The 20,700-nt window shown below is 42.1% G+C and overlaps 1 long non-coding RNA gene across 2 annotated transcripts; it reads right to left on the reverse strand.

Annotated features, from left to right (window-relative positions):
* Positions 1-1,648: 1,648 nt before the first annotated feature.
* LOC123727779 (uncharacterized) lies at positions 1,649-20,312 on the reverse strand. Of its 2 annotated transcripts, none has more exons than XR_006759658.1 (3): positions 19,757-20,312; positions 18,131-18,271; positions 1,649-1,725 (listed from the first exon to the last, which is right to left on the reverse strand). It is a non-coding gene; the product is annotated as an uncharacterized lncRNA (long non-coding RNA). The 2 variants fall into 2 exon arrangements; XR_006759657.1 differs by having other exon boundaries at positions 1,665-1,725; positions 19,824-20,306.
* Between the last annotated feature and the right edge of the window lie 388 nt (positions 20,313-20,700).

Genomic DNA, 20,700 nt, shown 5'->3' on the forward strand with positions numbered 1-20,700 from the left:
GTAAAGTCGTCTTTTCAACGACATGAATAATGCGTGTTTTAAACTTTCACTTTCAACCAAAACCGAACATAGATTGGACTTCAGGCATAGTCATCTTTTCAACGTCGTTTCATCAACATTTTGCTAGGTTGGAAGGCCTTACCATAATACAGAATACTCATTCCATTTACACTAGTCCTTCAGTCTAAAGTTGTTCTTAGCAGCATTCAGTGTCAACCAATCTGATTACTCAGTGAGTCCTGTAGTGTTTTGTCAAGAGCCTAAATGGACAGGGTTGTTAGTTTGATAGATGTGAGTTTCCTGCGACCACACACACACACACACACACACACACACACACACACACACACACACACACACACACACACACACACACACACACACACACACACACACTCCTGAGAGCACTAATTTCTACAGAAAACCATACATAATGTTTAATTGACCCAGGCTAGACTGGTCTGGGAACTGTGAGTGATAATTAAAACCCCTAAAAGCCTCTGAAATGAGCTGCTACTGAAAAACAAAGGTAACAGGATTGTGGTTCTAAGTTCCCATTAGTGTTGCACTTATAAAGTAAGCCTTTAATCATGTTATATTGTCTCTGGGAGACTTAGAAAAATGGCTAAGTGTACTTTGTGCTAGCTAGCATGAATAGCATGTCCAGAAACACAATGTGTGATTCAATACATATTATTGAATCAAATAATGGATTATTATATCCTCCTGAGACCTGAAAAAAAAAAGTTTGGGATTTTGTATTTGTTTTTATATAACGTAAGTGTTTGGGGTGAACAAAATAAGTTACCAAGATTGTTTAAAAAAAATATATTGTTATTTATCTTTTATTAAAAGTGCACCATTTTCCTCTGTAGTGGTCATTAGGACGAAAATGTGAAAGAAAAAAAATACATTAGTCAATGGGTACAGTAAGTGAAAAAAATTGTTACGGCATCCGGGTGTCCACTACAGAGGACATTTCTTGATAGTTATTATTTAATGTGAAAACATTATTACACAGTCTTGACGACTTAACTATTCCTGAGACATTCACTTACTAGAAAACATTTGAATATCACACTCAGAAAAATGATCATTCATAATTACACACACTTCTTCACTGCTAATTTTGACAGCAGCCATTTTATAAAGAACCAGGAATCAAATCAAATGTATTTATATAGCCCTTCTTACATCAGCTGATATCTCAAAGTGCTGTACAGAAACCCAGCCTAAAACCCCAAACAGAAAGCAATGCAGGTGTAGAAGCACGGTGGCTAGGAAAAACTCCCTAGAAAGGCCAAAACCTAGGAAGAAACCTAGAGAGGAACCAGGCTATGAGGGGTGGCCAGTCCTCTTCTGGCTGTGCCGGGTGGAGATTATAACAGAACATGGCCAAGATGTTCAAATGTTCATAAATGACCAGCATGGTCAAATAATAATAATCACAGTAGTTGTCGAGGGTGCAACAAGTCAGCACCTCAAGAGTAAATGTCAGTTGGCTTTTCATAGCCGATCATTCAGAGTATCTCTACCGCTACTTCTGTCTTTAGAGAGTTGAAAACAGCAGGTCTGGGACAGGTAGCACGTCCGGTGAACAGGTCCGGGTTACATAGCCGCAGGCAGAACAATTGAAACTGGAGCAGCAGCACGGCCAGGTGGACTGGGGACAGCAAGGAGTCATCATGCCAGGTAGTCCTGAGGCATGGTCCTAGGGCTCAGGTCCTCAGAGAGAGAGAAAGAAAGAGAGAATTAGAGAGAGCATACTTAAATTCACACAGGACACCAGATAAGATAGGAGAAATACTCCAGATATAACAGACTGACCCTAGCCCCCCGACACAAACTACTGCAGCATAAATTCTGGAGGCTGAGACAGGAGGGGTCAGTAGACACTGTGGCCCCATCCGATGATACCCCCGGACAGGGCCAAACAGGAAGGATATAACCCCACCCACTTTGCCAAAGCACAGCCCCCACACCACTAGAGGGATATCTTCAACCACCAACTTACCATCCTGAGACAAGGCCGAGTATAGCCCACAAAGATCTCCGCCACGGCACAACCCAAGGGGGGGCGCCAACCCAGACAGGAAGACCACGTTAGTGACTCAACCCACTCAAGTGACGCACCACTCCTAGGGACGGCATGGAAGAGCACCAATAAGCCAGTGACTCAGCCCCTGTAATAGGGTTAGAGGCAGAGAATCCCAGTGGAGAAAGGAAGAAAAAGTTGTCAAGGTCATACCCCCCACACGTGATACTGTATCATTGAAAAGCCCAGAATGTCCTCTCAAAGGGACAACAAGACTTAATACAGTGGATGGTATGGCCTCAGTGATATTGACCAAGAATTGATGTTCACTAGAGAGGACAAAAATGAATTGCTGGGTCTCAGGAAGATATGGAACCTTGTTCATGAATACACAATGAGCAAAGTGATATAGAAAACTCAAGACACAGAGCAAAATATGTAGGTAGGATCAAAGGACATGTTCTGTTGAGTTGTAGAGATACATTTAAAGGGATGACTAGGCTAGGGTAGACTGCAGAGTCTGCTGCCCTAGTGTTGCTGCTGGTCTGAATAAGGGTTCTGTTACAACCGCTCCTCTAAATATATGTTTACTCAAGTGGTCACATGGCCAAATCTGAAGAGAAAATCCCTCAGGACCAGGAGTACGGTGTCCATATTAGGACTCCTACTTCAAGCGTTAATGACACCAAGTCCAAACTGCCAGCGACTCTGACCCAACTTCCATGGATGTGTGACTGTCTTATTATGGACACTGTATAGAAAATTATTATTTCACATATACAGATACAAAACAAAAAACAGACAAAACTGAACAAATCAGCTGCTATTGTCACGATCTTCATAAAGGACAGACCAAGGCGCAGCATGAGTTGAGTTCCACATCTTTATTTAAAGGGAAACTTAAACAAAAACAATAAACAAACAACGAAACGTGAACTACGTGGTGCTGAATGCACTCACACAAAACAATATCCCACAAACACAGGTGGGAAAAAGGGCTACCTAAATATGATCCCCAATTAGAGGTAACGATAAACAGCTGCCTCTAATTGGGAACCAAACAAACCACCAACATACAAATATGAATACTAGATAACCCCCCCCTAGTCACACCCTGACCTTAACCACCATAGAGAATTCAGAGGGCTCTCTATGGTCAGGGCGTGACACCTATGTATACTATGTGAGATTGCCTACGATGCTAGAAAGAGAAGCATGGCTTTATGGGAATTATAGTTTGATAAAACAGTTCCATTAAACAATGACAGTTCTAAAAACACATTTCTCACAATACCACCCAGGTTAGGAGAAAAAAATATAAAACGGGGCAAATCATAGCTCATATTTGACTGCTGCTGCTACTGTTGCTGCTGTCTGACTTCAGTTAGTCTCAGCACAGATGACATGATAAATCAAGATGGCTGTCTGTGAGACAGTAGAGACAGTCAAAGTAACTCGACATTATAGTATATCCCTGGAGCATATATCAAGCAGCAACTCTGATAGCCAGGGTAGATTTTCCACAGTGGTGCCCGCCACACACACAAACAGACACACACACAGTCATGCATGCACACACACACACGTAAATAAAAAAGGGACAGGGTTAGTAGGGCTTGGTTATACAAGCTCTGCTGCTCGAGCCCATATAAGGAAGACTAGTGATGTCCCAAATGGAACACACAGACACAGGGCTGTGCTGGCAGGGGGCTGAGATACTTTATGAGCACCTTATTGAAGTTGAATAGATGCAGGTTGAAGCAATTCATTTAAATGTGTTATTTTCTAGAATGTCATGTAGCCTACACTCATTAATGCATTAGGCATATTGATCGTCTTTCTGTGGTGTATGATCATTTTAACAATAGATAGAAATCACACCGCCATTTCCCGGTTGCTAAACTTTTATCACGTTTTCCTAATTTCGGTTTATGTGACAAAACAAGCAAAAAGGGAGAGCAAAGGTAGAGCGGAGGTTTTCAAAGTGTGAGGCAGGCCTTCTAGTGGTCAGCTGTTTGTTCATCCGCAGCCGCCCACAATTATTAATAACCCTGCCGCAACCGCTCGACTATACGTGATAAAGTAAAAATCTGAGGCCTGTACTCAAACCTAATACGCAAATATAGAAAATACGCGCTACAGTCGGGTCCCAAATTATTGACACCCTTGATAAAGACCAACAATGACTGTATAAAATAAATAATTCCAATACTGAGCTCCAGAATATTGTATGCAAAAAAGTGGGAAATTATATTATTTTACACTAATACAATTGCTCAGAGAAAAGATTTTGGTTGAACAAAAAATTAAAAATACATTTCAAAAAGGTAGGGGTCAAAATGAATGACACCCCTAAAGATTCTTATAAATAAAGTAGTCAAGTTTAGTATTTGGTTCCATATTCCTAGCACACAATGACTACATCGAGCCTGTGACTCTACAAACTTGTTGAATGCATTTGCAGTTAGTTTTGGTTGTGTTTCAGATCATTTTGTGCCCAATAGAAATTAATGGTAAATAATGTATTATGTCATTTTGAGTCACTTTAATTATAAATAAGAATAGCATATGTTTCTAAACACTTCCACATTAATGTGGATGCTACCATGATTACGGATAATCCAGAATTAATTATGAATAATGATGAGTGACAAAGATAGAGGGTGAAAATTATACCCCCAAAACATGCTAACCTCCACTACTATTGGTAGTGGTGAGAGGTTAGCATGTCTTAGGCCTACATTTCTGCTTATGTTTCCGACATTTTGGCAGGCTATTTGTTAGTCAACATCTCTATAATTAGATAAAGTACCAGTCAAAAGTTTGGATATGTCTACTCATTCAAGGGTTTTTCTTTATTTGTACTATTTTCTACATTGTAGAATAATAGTGAAGACATCAAACTATGAAATAACACAGATGGAATCATGTAGTAACCAAAAAAGTGTAAAACAAATCAAAATATGCTTTGTATTTGAGATTCGTAAAAGTAGCCACCCTTTGCCTTGATGACAACTTTGCATACACTTGGCATTCTCTCAACCAGCCCAATGCGGTAGTCACCTGGAATGCATTTCAATTAACATGTGTGCCTTGTTAAAAGTTAATTTGTGGAATTTCTTTCCTTCTTAATGTGTTTGAGCCAATCAGTTGTGTTGTGACAAGGTAGGGGTGGTATACAGAAGATAGCCCTATTTGGTAAAAGACCAAGTCCATATTATGGCAAGAAAATCTCAAATAAGCAAAGAGAAATGACAGTCCATCATTACTTTAAGACATGAAGGTCAGTCAATGCATAAAATGCAGTCACAAAAACCATCAAGCGCTATGATCAAGCTGGCTCTCATGAGGACTGCCACAGGAAAGGAAGACCCAGAGTTACCTCGGCTGCAGAGGATATGTTCATTAGAGTTACCAGCCTGAGAAATTGCAGCCCAAATAAATGCTTCACAGAGTTCAAGTAACAGACACATCTCAACATCAACTGTTCAGAGGAGACTGCGTGAATCATGGTCGAATTTCTGCAAAGAAACCACTACTACAGGACACCAATAAGAAGAAGAGACTTGCTTGGGCCAAGAAACACAAGCAATGGACATTAGATCGGTGGAAATCTGTCATTTGGTCTGATGAGTCCAAATTTTAGATTTTTGGTTCCAACCGCCGTGTCTTTGTGAGATGCAGAGTAGGTGAACGGATGATCTCCGCATATGTGGTTCCCATTGTGAAGCACAGAGGAGGACGTGTGAAGGTGTGGGATCTTTGCTGGTGACACTGTCTGTGATTTATTTAGAATTCAAGGCATACTTAACCAGCATGGCTACCACAGCATTCTGCAGCGATACGCCATCCCATCTAGTTTGCGCTTAGTGGGACTATCGTTTGTTTTTCATCAGGACAATGACCCAAAACACACCTCCAGCCTGTGTAAGGGCTATCTGACCAACAAGGAGAGTGATGGAGTGCTGCATCAGATTACCTGGCCTCCACAATCACCTGGCCTCAACTCAATTGAGATGGTATGGGACGAGTTGCACCGCAGAGTGAAGGTGAAGCAGCCAGCAAGTGCTCAGCATATGTGCGAACTCCTTCAAGACTATTGGAAAAACATTCCAGGTGAAGCTGGTTGAGAGAATGCCAAGGGTGTGCAAAGCATGGCTACTTTGAAGAAATAAAAAATACATTTAGATTTGTTTATCACTTTTTTGGTTACTGCATGATTCCATATGTGTTATTTCATAGTTGATGTCTTCACTATTATTCTACAATGTAGAAAATATAAAAAGTTAAGAATAACACTTGAATGAGTAGGTGTGTCCACACTTTTGACTGGTGCTGTACATGCATCTGCCTACTTGTTTCCCTAATAAATAAAGTAAATAAACTCTTGCTCACCAGAATGTCATAAATCAATACAATGAATGCTTCAATCTAGTTGACATCGATAAAGGTCTCTCTTTCATCTCTGCTTCTCTTGGTTAGCAAAGACATTTGGGGACTGCGGAGAAAATGCTATAAAAATGCTAAAATGTCCTAACGACATCAGTTTAACCTGTGGTAAGGAAATTAAAAGCTGTGAAAACTACCCAACATATTTTCAATAAGATTTCAGTTTGGCTTAGATGCATATATTATGTGGATGAAATAGGCTACTGTCAGCTCTTATGATGCTGATAAAGAAAGCACCGTTACAGACAGTCAATAACCGCATTCATTCTCTCAAGATGCTGAAAGAAAGAAATCATATATATAAGAAATTATTATATTACATTTTACTGCAAGAAATGCTTAATGCTGCAGGAGTTAATATTATATTAGCCAGCTATGTGAAAGGTTATAGACCTACAGTCAGTGTCCAGATTCCATTAACCCATCTGAACAGATGCCTACATTTCCCTCAATGTGCCATTTTGATGTCCCCATCTTGTGACTGTGGAATTTGTATAGCACCTTACAATCATCACACATAACATAGCCGGCACCGCTATTATCCTCTTTTACCACTTCAACACATCTTTCCCGAACATTAGGCTACTGTTCTGTAAAGTTCCCATTTTAGGATTTATTCTACCGCCGGCCACCCACCCACCCGCCCTTCACCCACACAATATTTCATGACCCTAAACTCGCCCGCCCCGCAGATATAATCGTGGGGACTGTGGGTTAAGAGTCAACCTGCCTGTCACTAACGCCTTCCCAGGGGGCCCCCCAGAGAGTTTCAAGGGAGGCATGAAAGGAATGCCAAGTCAAACTCTATTCTGTACTCTAATAGTTCATAAATGAAAGGCCTGTGTTTTGCTACAATCACGTGGACATTTATAAAGAGGGGTATTCCACATTTGTTTCTCAACTCCTAAAATTGCCTCCATGGCATCCTTTTTTAAATGCAACTATAATTGGATTTTCTAGCATGGTTTAGCCTCAGTGCTCAATAGAGCTGATAAAAGGGCAGTTGCATTTTAAAAAAGGGCAAAGATATACTTTGTAATAGAAACAAATATTTTATAAGTCACTTGAATGTTTAAGTTGTGTTTATGCCCAAATGTGGAGCATGATAATAATGCCTTAAAAAATTATTTTACAAACTAAATGGAATATATTCATCTTTAAAAAGGTCCAATGCACACATTTTCTCTCAACATCAAATCATTTCCAGGTAACAATTAAGTACCTTACAGTGATTATTTTCTCCAATTAAAATTGTAACAAATAAGCATAAATAGCTTCTTAGAAAAAGCCATTTCTCAAGCAATCATTTTGCTAGGAATGTCTGGGAGTGGTCTGAGTGAGGGACATAATTGGAGGAGCCTAATGGGAGGGACATGTAATCTGAAAACTAGCTGTTATTGGCAGAGAGGTTTGAAACTATTTGTTATTGGTCTATTCATTTTGGTTACCAGGCAGACCAAAACTCCACCCATGCTAAATGAGCTGAAATTTCAGGTCTTTTCAAACATCTCTTCCGCTAAAATGGTATTATGCAAATTTTCACAATTTCGAATATTATTCCAACCTCATATTGTGAAAACAACTCAGGAAATCACATTTTTGACTACACTGACCCTTTAAATATACAGTGGCTTGCGAAAGTATTCACCCCCATTGGCATTTTTCCTATTTTGTTGCCTTACAACCTGGAATTAAAATATACTTTTTGGGGGTTTGTATCATTTGATTTACACAACATGCCTACCGTTTTGTAGATGCAAAATATTTGAAAATTTGAGCGTGCGTAACTATTCATCACCCCAAAGTCAGTACTTTAAAGAGCCACCTTTTGCAGCAATTACAGCTGCAAATCTCTTGGGGTATGGCTCTATAAGCTTGGCACATCTAGCCACTGGGATTTCTGCCCATTCTTCAAGGCAAAACTGCTCATGCTCCTTCAAGTTTGATAGGTTCCGCTGGTGTACAGCAATCTTTAAGTCATACCACAGGATGCGCAATTGGATTGAGGTCTGGGTTTGACTAGGCCATTCCAAGATGTTTAAATGTTTTGCCTTAAACCACTCAAGTGTTGCTTTAGCAGTATGTTTAGGGTCATTGTCCTGCTGAAAGGTGAACCTCCGTCCCAGTCTCAAATCTCTGGAAGACAAACAGGTTTCCCTCAAGAATTTCCCAGTATTTAGCGCCATCCATCATTCCTTCAATTCTGACCAGTTTCCCAGTCCCTGTCGATAAAAAACATCCCCACAGCATGATGCTGCACCACCATGCTGCACTGTGGGGATGGTGTTCTCGGGGTGATGAGAGGTGATACTCCAATCTCCGCTCCGGAGCTTTGCAGCTCCTTCAGGGTTATGTTTGGTCTCTTTGTTGCCTCTCTGATTAATGCCCTCCTTGCCTGGTCCATGAGTTTTTGTTGGTGGCCCTCTCTTGGCAGGTTTATTGTGGTGCCATGTTCTTTACATTTTTTAATAATGGATTTAAATGGTGCTCCGTGGGATGTTCAAAGTTTCGGATATTTGTTTATAACCCAACCCTGATCTGTACTTCTCCACAACTTTGTCCCTGACCTGTTTGGAGAGCTCCTTGGTCTTCATGGTGTTACTTGCTTGTGTATATATACTGAGATCATGTGACAGATCATGTGACAGATCATGTGACACTTAAATAAAGTCCACCTGTGTGCAATCTAACTAATAATGTGACTTCTAAAGGTAATTGGTTGCACCAGATCTTATTCAAGGGCTTCATAGCAAAGGGGGTGAATACATATGCACTCACCACTTTTCCATTGAATTTTTTTTCCCATTTCACTTCACCAATTTTGACTATGAATCCTTTTGCAAGGCACTGTATTCCATTCAGCATGGCTGTCTTTAGGTTTTCTGAAGGGAGGCCCTATGTCTCAGACTTTGAAAACACTTAGTGTAGAGAATCATTGTACAATCTTAACAGCTGTGAAATACAGTATATTTTTATTGATAAAATTATAGTATTTCCAGCTGTTTGAAACTGGTTTACAAAACCGAAAGTAAAAAGATGCAAAAGCTAATCATAACGTGAAGTATAGAAATAGTGCACATAGAACTGATCTACCGCTTATCAGACTTGCTTTCAATGAGAATGACAGATCGATAACTCACATTTTGATGTGAATTTGGTTGAATAGCCCACAAAATTGCCTACTGGACCTTTAACAGTTCCTTGGACCTGTTTTTTTTAAACGTTTTTTAAAATTTCCATCAGATGTGTCCAGCATTCCTGAATTTGTCATAACCCATCATCAATTGAAAGGCACAATAGCCATTGAAGTAGCATGATAAGTTCAATGTGTCCCATGACCAACCATTGCTCATTGACTAAGAGTTGATTGTAAAGTGGGTGGAGAGGTGGAAATGCTCTCCCAGTCTTTCCTGACCTCTGAGTCATCATCCCAGGATGAAAGGGTAGGATCCGGCCACTCACAAAAGCTGCTGACAGTATAACTCACTTCCAGGTAGGGAGGGGTGTGGACAACATCCACTGGGACACAGGGCTTATACCAAGACAGACCTTTATGGTGACCACAGTCGGGAAAACAGGTGGCCATGGACACCTTCCTCCAACCCCTAACCACTAGAGTTGAGTCAACCACATCATGACATCCACCACACATTTCTAACACGTTAGTTCAGCCTACTATGATGAAATGTAACATCTACATTTAGATTTTGCCCCCTTAAGCGTCTGTTTGACAGAGGCAGTCACATATGTGGAATTAGTTCCACATCTGAAAAAAGGATCTCTATCGCCATCAATCAGCTCCAACATTAGCCTTATCAGCAATGTGTTTTGATCGCCCGCTTTAGCCTAACTCCACAAGGCTATGGCATACGGCTGACATTACCTGCCAGGGGCCAAACCGCACAAATACCTTTCATGCAGTGATACTGTTAAAGCATGGGTGTTAAACGATGTCAGACCCAGCTCTAAATATCAGCCCTGCTATTGTGCTGCAGCTGCTCTGCTCAGCACAGCGTGGTGAAGGCCCGGTTATCCACATTCAAGCAGGTGTGTGTGGGGAAAGGGACCACCTACAGAACAGTCCTCTACAGCTGTGAGAAGAACGAGCTCTGTGAAGAGGCTCTGTTGTTGCCGTCCCCTCTCAGTCTCTCATAACAAAGTACAGGTGTAGTGAGTCTAAACGAGATAGCTAGCGGTGGCCCCCAGCCAGCACCTCTCTCACTCTCCTTGTCTCTCTCTCTCTCCCCATCTTTGGAGGGCTGCCAAAAGGTACATGAATAATGAACATATTATGTTCTCCATATATTCTCCTGGGACTAAACACCTCCCTCTGCAACTGGATCCTGAATTTCCTGACGGGCCACCCCCAGGTGGTACAGGTAGGCAACAACACATCTGCCACGCTGATCCTCAACACGGGGGTCCCTCAAGGGTGCGTGCTCAGTCCCCTCCTGTACTCTCTGTTCTCCAACGACTGCGTGGCCAAGCACGACTCCAACACCATCATTAATTAAGTTTGCTAACAACATAACGGTGGTAGGCCTGATCACCGACAACGATGAGACAGACTATAAAGAGGAGATCAGAGACTTGACAGTGTGGTGCTAGGAAAACAACCTCTCCCTCAATGTGAGCAAGACAAAGGAGATGGTTGGGGACTACAGAAAAAGCAGGGCCCCATTCACATCGACGGGGCTGTAGTGGAGCGGGTTGAGAGTTCCAAGTTCCTTGGTGTCCACATCACCAACAAACTATCATGGTCCAAACACACCAATAAAGTCGTCAAGAGTACACAACAACATATTTTCCCCCTCATGAGACTGAAAAGATTTGGCCTTGGTACAGATCATCAAAAAGTTCTACAGCTGCACCATCGAGAGCATCCTGACCGGTTGCATCACTGCCTGGTATGGCAACTGCACGGCATCCGACCGAAAGGTGCTACAGAGGGTAGTGCTTACAGCCCAGTACATCACTGGGGACAAGCTTCCCGCTGTTTATTATCTATGCATAGTCACTTTACTCCTACTTACATGTATAAATTACCTTGACTTCTGTACCCCCGCACATTGACTCGGTACCGGTACCCCCTGTATATAGCCTCATTATTATTATTGTGATACTTTATTTCTATATGTTTTACTTTTGTTCATTTAGTAAATATTTTCTTAACTCTATTTTCTTAAAACTGCGTTGTTGGTTATGGGCTTGTAAGTAAGCATTTCACGGTAAGGTCTACAACTGTTGTATTTGGCCCATGTGACAAATGCAATTTGATTTGATATACATATTCTCTTCTTGTAATTCAAAAAGTAGATTATGCTGTCCGATAGAATAGTTAGAGGTCAGATTCTCAGATTCTTCTGTTATGAATTAGCTATCTCACAGAGGTTTTCATGATAGTGTCAGTGGTATTCCATTTGCTGATACACAGCACATTTATATCAGTCTAGTTATTACAACACATATCTTCTTCACAGGGACTGACTTAGAGGATTTTGCTCTATTCTGAAATCCACACTAGCAAACCACGTGGTGTGAAGTGGTGTGAAGTGACATGCCAGTATGGATATTGGAACGTAGCCAATATCTACACAATTAATTTGATTTGTTCAAGTCAGTTGGTTCTATACAGATCCATGCCCGTAGCTCTACTGACCTCGCCTGACCTGCCTATGGAAAACATGGCTCTTTCACACTTTCACAAAAGAGCTGTTAGTGTTCAGATCTCTTCTGCTTGGCTAGTCTGTTATTGTTCCACCCTGGCGTTGTTGCACTGCATTAACACCCATTGGTATTGAACCTGTAATCGATGGGACCAAGATCACTTAGCGAAGCATGACGCAATAGTTATACACGTTATACACGTTGACATGCACTTGCTTACTAATGTTTGTCAATGGCCCATGCTTAGTCATGTTTGTCAATGGGCCATGCTCAGTCATGTTTGTCAATGGGCCATGCTCAGTCATGTTTGTCAATGGGCCATGCTTAGTCATGTTTGTCAATGGGCCATGCTTAGTCATGTTTGTCAATGGGCCATGCTTAGTCATGTTTGTCAATGGGCCATGCTTAGTCATGTTTGTCAATGGGCCATGCTTAGTCATGTTTGTCAATGGGCCATGCTTAGTCATGTTTGTCAATGGGCCATGCTTAGTCATGTTTGTCAATGGCCCATGCTTAGTCATGTTTGTCAATGGGCCATGCTTAGTAATGTTTGTCAATGGCCCATGCTTAGTCATGTTTGTTAATGGGCCATGCTTAGTCATGTCAATGCCTGAGTTTCCCTGTCTTATATCTTATCTACATTTTTTAACAAAGTCAGTCATGGCTGTAAGATAACAAACCTGAATCAAGACTAATTGCATCTCATTTAGAGGTGATAAAGCCATTTGATCCCCCTTAGATCCCCAATTTAGATCCCCCTTATTGCCCTGAAGTCATTTGAGTTCCACAGTGAGGGGTCCATCTCTTTAAAACACACCGGGAGGTGACAGACAGGCACAGATGGATGCACCCTTCAATGGTTTCTTTTCCTCCTTCATCCTCCTGAGGACAATGACAGCTGGCCTTCGTGATGGGGACAATGAAGAAGAGGGGATCCCCAACAGAGAGAGAGAGAGAGGGCAAGGCTGTTCCCGTTCTTCCCCAATCCAACATTGGGTTTCTTTAGAAAGGGACTGTCCTCAGGGAGGCTAGGGTTAAACTCTTCAGTGAGGGACCATGGGTTAATCCCTCTCCTCCATTCTCTACGGCATTGGGATTAACTAGCCTAGCATCCACACACCACAGTCACACCTTTGGTTGGAGTTAGAGTAGAGCTCCCATTACTGCTGCCACGCACAGCCAGGCAGCGATCTGTTGACACGGCATACGGCCCTTTCAGCAGTCCATGTTCCCTCACTGAAGATTTTGAAAATGGTTTTTAAGGCCTTTTATTTCTGACCCAACAGACTGATCTCTTGGAATGGTCTCTTGCTGCATTTTGTTCCCTTTCGGTTTGGCCATTATTGAACAAACAAAAAAACCAATTGATCCATTTTCAAACCAATATCGTAACAGATATACAAACAAATGCATCAATAGAGCTTGTGCTTCAGGGCTCACCACTGAGTGCAGCGTTCAGTCTGATTTAACCAGGAGAGCAGTATCACTAGAGTGCAACATTCAGACTGGTTAAACTAGACTACCAGTATCACCATTGATAGGGCATTCAGTGTGGTGGTTTAACCAGGCTAGCAGTGCTAACCCTATCTCATATAATGGGGTTTTGTTTGCCACCGCTGAGCAGAGCGTCAGTCTAGTATATAAATATTTAATTTCCTCAGCCGCCAATAATCCTCACGCTCCTCCCTGCCAACACACACACACACACACACACACACACACACACACACACACACACACACACACACACGCTCTTCCCTGCCAACACAGAACCCACTGTGGGCAGCTGGATAGTACATCAGAAGAAATATAGTGGGTGGTTGTCTGCCTTTTGTTTCAGCTGTGATGATGGTCGTGACAGGGGGCTCGTGAGTTAGGCCTAAACCCCAGCCACAACCCCAGACTTGGGAAGGGTACATTGGGGAGCCAATGTTCTAGTCAGGTGGGGATGAAAGCAACGTGTCACTCATAAGAGGAACTATGAACATTCAGGGTGTAGGCCTAGTTGCGTTTCAGGCAAGCTAGTCGTGTTCACAGCACCAGCGACACAACTTCACGTGTTTGTCATTGGCTTGGCTAATTGTTTGGGTCGTGCCCTGATACAGTTGCCTGGTTTCAGATCTTGCTCTTAAAATGGAAACTGAAATCAAAAAGAGTTGCTGGAAACAGTAATGGCAAGTCTCATCTTTATGATCTAGAGATGTCTGAATGTTAGCGTTCATCTTTATTGATGTAGGCGATTATACTTAGAGAAATATGAGAAAAGAGGGCAAAGTAAGGAATTCCTTGATACATTTTCCTAAAACAGTGGTATGAATGGTATTCCTTAGTGCAGTCAGATAGGACGTCATATGAATATTTGTAAGCATATGCAGGCCTTTTAACTGTTGCTCATCAAAGAGAACCCAAATAGAAGTTTGTTGTTGTGAAAGACTACACATTTTCACTTTCTAAAATCACTCAACACAGAGTGGAAAATTATTAACATTCTTGAACTTTGGAGGGAAAATTGTGAGCTGATTGCTTATACATTTACACTACAATATTTCAAACAGAATACGAGTGTTTATTGGCTTAAGTAAGTAAGATTCTGGTATGTAGTGTAAGTGGAAACAGGTGTGTGTTCAGTGCTCTTGTGGTGGGTTACAGTACAGTATAGACACACTACTACAGTATCTGTTTGTCTGTAGATACACCCACTATATATCTTCCAGGATGTGTGTGCAAGGGGTTGGTTATTTCCTGCAAGTAAATCATGTTCTCTGTGACACAATGTCATACAATGAACATATTGAAGATGTTCCACAACAGGGATCAGCAACTAGATTCAGATGCGGGTTTATCTTTTTTTTGGTGCTCAGAAAACATGGGGGGCCAAATAAAACCACCCGCGGGCCGCCAGTTGGGGAACCATGTTCTACAATATCGCAGTTCGCTGAACTGAGCAGGGGAAATGGATAGAAAGAGAAAAAGGAACATGTTTTTCACTATCACTAGGAAGATTGAGTTTTGTGCACGTGTTGGGTGGACTGTTAAGACCACATATGCCAGACAGAGACACAGTGGTGACACAGAATGTGTGGGCATATTTGTGTGACACAGAGTCATAAATTGACTCACACCACCGTCTATCATAATGGAGGCCTCTGTGCGTGTGTGGAGGCCTCTGTGCGTTTGCGTGCACGCACATACACATGCTCAATTTATTTCAAACTAAATTATTCCTATTAGCTGTATATATAGCAGCTTTTTAAAATTTGTTTCACAAATACAGGCAACACTTCATGAAAACTTTCAATCGCAAGAAGCAGCTTGGTGTTCAGCTGAATCAATGAGGGGCTCCCGAGTGGCGTGGTGATCTAAGGCACTGCATCGCAGTGCTAGAGGCGTCACTTCAGAACCGGGTTCGATCCTGGGCTGGATCACAACCGGCCGTGATCGGTTGTCCCATCGGCGGGGCACAATTGGTCCAGCATCGTCCGGGTTAGGGAAGGGTTTGGTCGGTGGGGCTTTACTTGGCTCATTGCTCTTTAGGGACTCCTTGTGGCGGCCCAGGCCAGGCGCCTGCATTCTGACCTCGGTCGTCAGTTGAACAGTGTTTCCTCCGACACATTGGTGCGGCTGGCTTTCTGGTTAAATGGGCAGGTGTTAAGAAGCGTGGTTTGGCGGGTCATGTTTCGGAGGACGCATGACTCGACCTTCGCCTCCCGGGCCCGTTGGGGAGTTTCAGAGATGAGACAAGATCGAAATTGGGGAGAAAAAGGCATTGTGTGCAATGACAGTTGGACAACCTAATAAAATGTTTGATTTTAAAATGCCATCCAATATTAGCCTATTTAAAGTTCACATCAAAGCACCTTACTTCCTATTATTACCACATTACACAATGTGGCTGTATGTTTCGACCTACTTTGTGTAGTTCTGTTGGTTCAGATAGCCTTCAGCTATAGCAGAGCTGGAGGGCTGTTGCTCATCAGAGCTTGTGGACAGAAAAAGCCTTTCTGTGAAAGATGGAATTTGTGTCTCGTCTTTGAAAAGCAGACAAGTGTAAACAAAGCTCACAAATAAACAGTTAGTTCTATATCATCTGTCCATGACTGTACTACAGGTTTTCCCAAACTCGGTCCTGGGGCCCCCCCTGGGTGGATGTTTTTTTTGCCCTAGCACTACACAGCTGTTGCAAATAATCAAAGCTTAATTATGAGTTGGTTATTTGAATCAGCTGTGTAGTGCTCGGGCAAAAAACTAAACGTGGACTGAGGACCGAGTTTGGGAAACCCTGCTGTACTAAAGCAACCTAATGTAAAGTGTTGCCAGGAACCTCAATGAAGGCCAGTTTTTCGCTTCAAATACCTTTCTTTCTACATCACCTTGACATGCCTCTTGGTATCTAGCAGTGGAATTTTTGGGATGGCTGGGGCAGCTTGTGCATTTTATTCTCTCCAGATTGTCTTAGATCTTCCTCTAATCCCACAAAGATAAGATGTGTCTTCTAATCTTCTAATAAATGGAACAGCTCAATCCTCCCCAAAGGAACAACTGTATTGTATAATGTGTTAGTGCTGCAGTGAACATCAGTCATCAGAGATCATCGCTAAGTCTGCATGACAGCCAACATCTGCACAGACACAGAGCCAGGTCTCTCAGCCTAGGCTGAGGTAAACCTAAATGCCCGTGTTATGTCCATCTTAAAAGAGCAAGATATATATATATATATACACACACACACACACACACACACACACACACACAAAGACCTTCTGAAACCAGAGCCTTGTTTATTAGCTAGCGGATTAAGATATTGCTGGGTTAAGAACAACTTTGATCATGACTCCTGCCTCTTGGAACACCACAAAGGGCTTGAGTCTAAGGCTGTAAGCCAAGGCAACAATTACCAGCCAGGTGAGAGCAAGGAAGGAGTGTCATTAGCCTGAGAGGTGCTGCCCACTGCCCTCGTTCCAGACTCCCCTGTCGGGACGGGCCAGCCGATAACATCTCCCCTCCAACAGTGTAGTCACACTAGGCCAAGGGCATAGTGGCAGCTCACTCCTGCCTCATCCCAGGCCAGGTCACACACCTGCCCCCCACATTCTCCTCAGTTCTCCCTAGCCTGGTCCCAGATCTATTTCTGCAGTCTTGCCAATTCCTATGTTCACTGTCACAGAAGACAGCACAAACAGATCTCGGATTTGTCTTATTTTCATCCCGGGCCAGCAACATGTTACGGGAGATCAGCCATCCACAGGAAGTGGCCAGGGTGGGCCTTGCTAAGTGGGCGGCTTTAGACCTTTAAACCTCTGGGTGGCTGCTTGGCCCAGAGAGAAAGAACATTTAGATCTGCCCTGGTAAATGTGGAGATGTGATTGTATCTCAAAGGGTTTGGCATGCTCCACTCTGCTCCCCTCTGTTCTGCTCTCAAAGGGCTATTTTCAGCTTTTTACCCTAGGCACATTCTTGTCAACTAACAGATAGGTTGAATTGTGGATTAAAATATGGAGCTTTTAAGCATTTAAATGCAGGGCTTAAGGTTGTAAGGACATCACCTAACCAATTGATCATAATTGGGATACATTGAATTCTTGTCAAACTGATTTGTTGAATTAAAATGACATAATTAGCCAGCTGGGTTAAGAACAACTTTGATCATCATTGCTCTGTCTTGGACTACCACAAAATGATTTGCTGACTTTAAGCAAATCCACTTGATAACAGAAATATACTGTAGGACAGAAAGTTCACGGAAAGACATCAACATAATCTTGCAACTCTTGATTTAGAATAAGTAGGAGGATGAAAATGGAGTTTGGGCTGGGTGTTCATATTAACCAAACAATATTTCAAATAATGGCTTACTATGAATTATATGGAATGTGATAATAACTGTATGATGATGATTTTTCCAGGGACTGTTCTTTTAAATCTCTCTGAAATGTAGTCTGTCTGAAGCATAGGCTAATTATACTGCCATCCTCCTCCTACCTTCATTCCTGGATGGTGTACCCACATGTAGTTTATCATACATGTAGGTGCTGTTAGATTACTTGGCATCTCCCTTAGGTAAGCCCCACACCCTGGGCCTAGAGTTGTAGTCTCCACACCCTCACACATCTTCTGGAAGATCTGCGTCGAGGATCATACATCACCATGATTTGAAATAAACTCCGCTAATGTTGGCCTAAAGGTTAAGAAGCATTTTGCATCTGAAACTGATACCATAAAGTTAAAAAAAAAACGACTAACCCTACAGTGCCTTGCAAATGTATTCACCCCCTTGGCGTTTTTCCTATTTTGTTGCATTACAACCTGTAATTTAAATTGATTTTTATTTGGATTTCAGGGCATTAATCAAAGAGGCAACAAAGAGACCAAAGACAACCCTGAAGGAGCTGCAAAGCTCCACAGCGGAGATGGGAGTATCTCTCCATAGGACCACTTTAAGCCGTACACTCCACAGAGCTGGGCTTTACGGAAGAGTTGCCAGAAAAAAGCCATTGCTTTAAGAAAAAAATAACGAAACACGTTTGGTGTTCGCCAAAAGGCATGTGGGAGACTCCCCAAACATATGGAAGAAGGTACTCTGGTCAGATGATACTAAAATTGAGCTTTTTGGCCATCAAGATAAACGCTATGTCTGGCGCAAACCCAACACCGCTCATCACCCCGAGAACACCGGTGAAGCATGGTGGTGGCAGCATCATGCTTTAGGGATGTTTTGCCATCGGCAGGGACTGGGAAACTGGTCAGAATTGAAGGATGGCGCTAAATACTGGGAAATTCTTGAGGGAAACCTGAAATTTGTGACTGGGACGGAGGTTCACCTTCCAGCAGGACAATGACCCTAGGCATACTGCTAAAGCAACACTCGAGTGGTTTAATGGGACACATATGCTAAAATGACAAAAACTTTTTTTTTAAATGTCTTGGAATGGCCTAGTCAAAGCCCAGACCTCAGTCCAATTGAGAATCTGCAGTATGACTTAAATATTGCTGTACACCAGCAGAACCCATCCAACTTGAAGGATACTAGAGCAGTTTTGCCTTGAAGAATGGGCAAAAATCCCAGTGGCTATATGTGCCAAGCTTATAGAGACATACCCCGAGACTTGCAGCTGTAATTGCTGCAAAAGGTGGCTCTACAAAGTATTGACTTTGAGGGGTGAATAGTTATGTTTTTTGTGTTATTTCTTGTTTGTTTCACAATAAAAAATATTTTGCATCTTCAAAGTGGTAGGCATGTTGTGTAAATCAACTGATACAACCCTCCCCCCCAAAAAAACTATGTTAATTCCAGGTTGTAAGACAATAAAATAGGAAAAATGCCAAGGGGGGTGAATACTTTCACAAGCCACGGTAACCCTAACACTAATCCGAATCCTTATCCAAACTCTAAAGTTAATAACGTGTGACCTAAGAAAAGAAAGCAAGAACTGAAACCCCAAGTCAACTGAACTGAAACATTGTTTGTAGAGTTTTTTGAATAGTTGCGGTGATGAAATATGGTATGTTCAATGAACTACCAACCTCTCTCAAATGGAACCGATTACATAATTACTTTGCATGCTGTAATTACATACAATGACAACTTGAGTCATGAACTATACATACCTTGAGATTTGTACAAACCATGTTAGGAAAAACCTGGCAAAGTCAGCATCGTTCTAGGTTGACTTACTTGGGTTGACTCAGAGTTCTCCATCTCCAGTGGTAATCTAGAGCATGACAGTCCAAATTAAAGCATGAAATCTGTCAGGCTTGACCTCTGAGCCTGACCAATCCTTGATGCACCCTTAACCCTGGTCCTTGACTTAGCTAGGCTTACAGACCTGGCTCCTGTTCATAAGGGCACACAATGGAAAACATTTTTAAACATTTCGCAACAGAAAACTAAAATGTGCGTTTCTTATTGGACATGTTGGGTAATAGTCCCTCCCTGTTTTTGGGTAATTTTCTTCTGTTTGGTGCCTAGTGAACACTATCCGATATCTGCTAGGTCAGGGCTAGGTAAATGCACTTGTTAACAGGAAAGTAGAGTGGATTGCAGGGCGAAGGTTTTGTCCATAGTGAGATAACATTTGGAACTGATTAGAGAGAAGGTCAGGTGATGTCAATGTATTACAGTTCATCTTGTTCACCAACCTCAGTTTGAACCCATACACATATTTAACAGATTATATTGCGGGTGTAGCGAAATGCTTGTGTTCCTAGCTCCAACAGTGCAGTAGTATTCACAACAATACACAAATCTAAAAGAATGGAATTAAGAAATATATAAATATTAGAATGAGCAATGTCGGCGTGGCATTGACTAGAATACAGTATATATACATATGATGAGTAAAGGAGTATATAAACATTATTAAAGTGACTAGTGTTCCATTATTAAAGTGGCCAGTGATTCCACGTCTATGTATGTAGGACAGCAGCCTCTAAGGTGCAGGGTTGAGTAACCGGGTGGTAGCCGGCTAGAGATGGCTATTTAACGGTCTAATGGCCTTGAGATAGAAACTGTTTTTCAGTCTCTCAGTCCAAGCGTTGATGCACCTGTACTG

Source organism: Salmo salar, chromosome ssa16 (assembly GCF_905237065.1).
Source record: "Salmo salar chromosome ssa16, Ssal_v3.1, whole genome shotgun sequence".
NCBI lineage: Eukaryota > Metazoa > Chordata > Actinopteri > Salmoniformes > Salmonidae > Salmo > Salmo salar.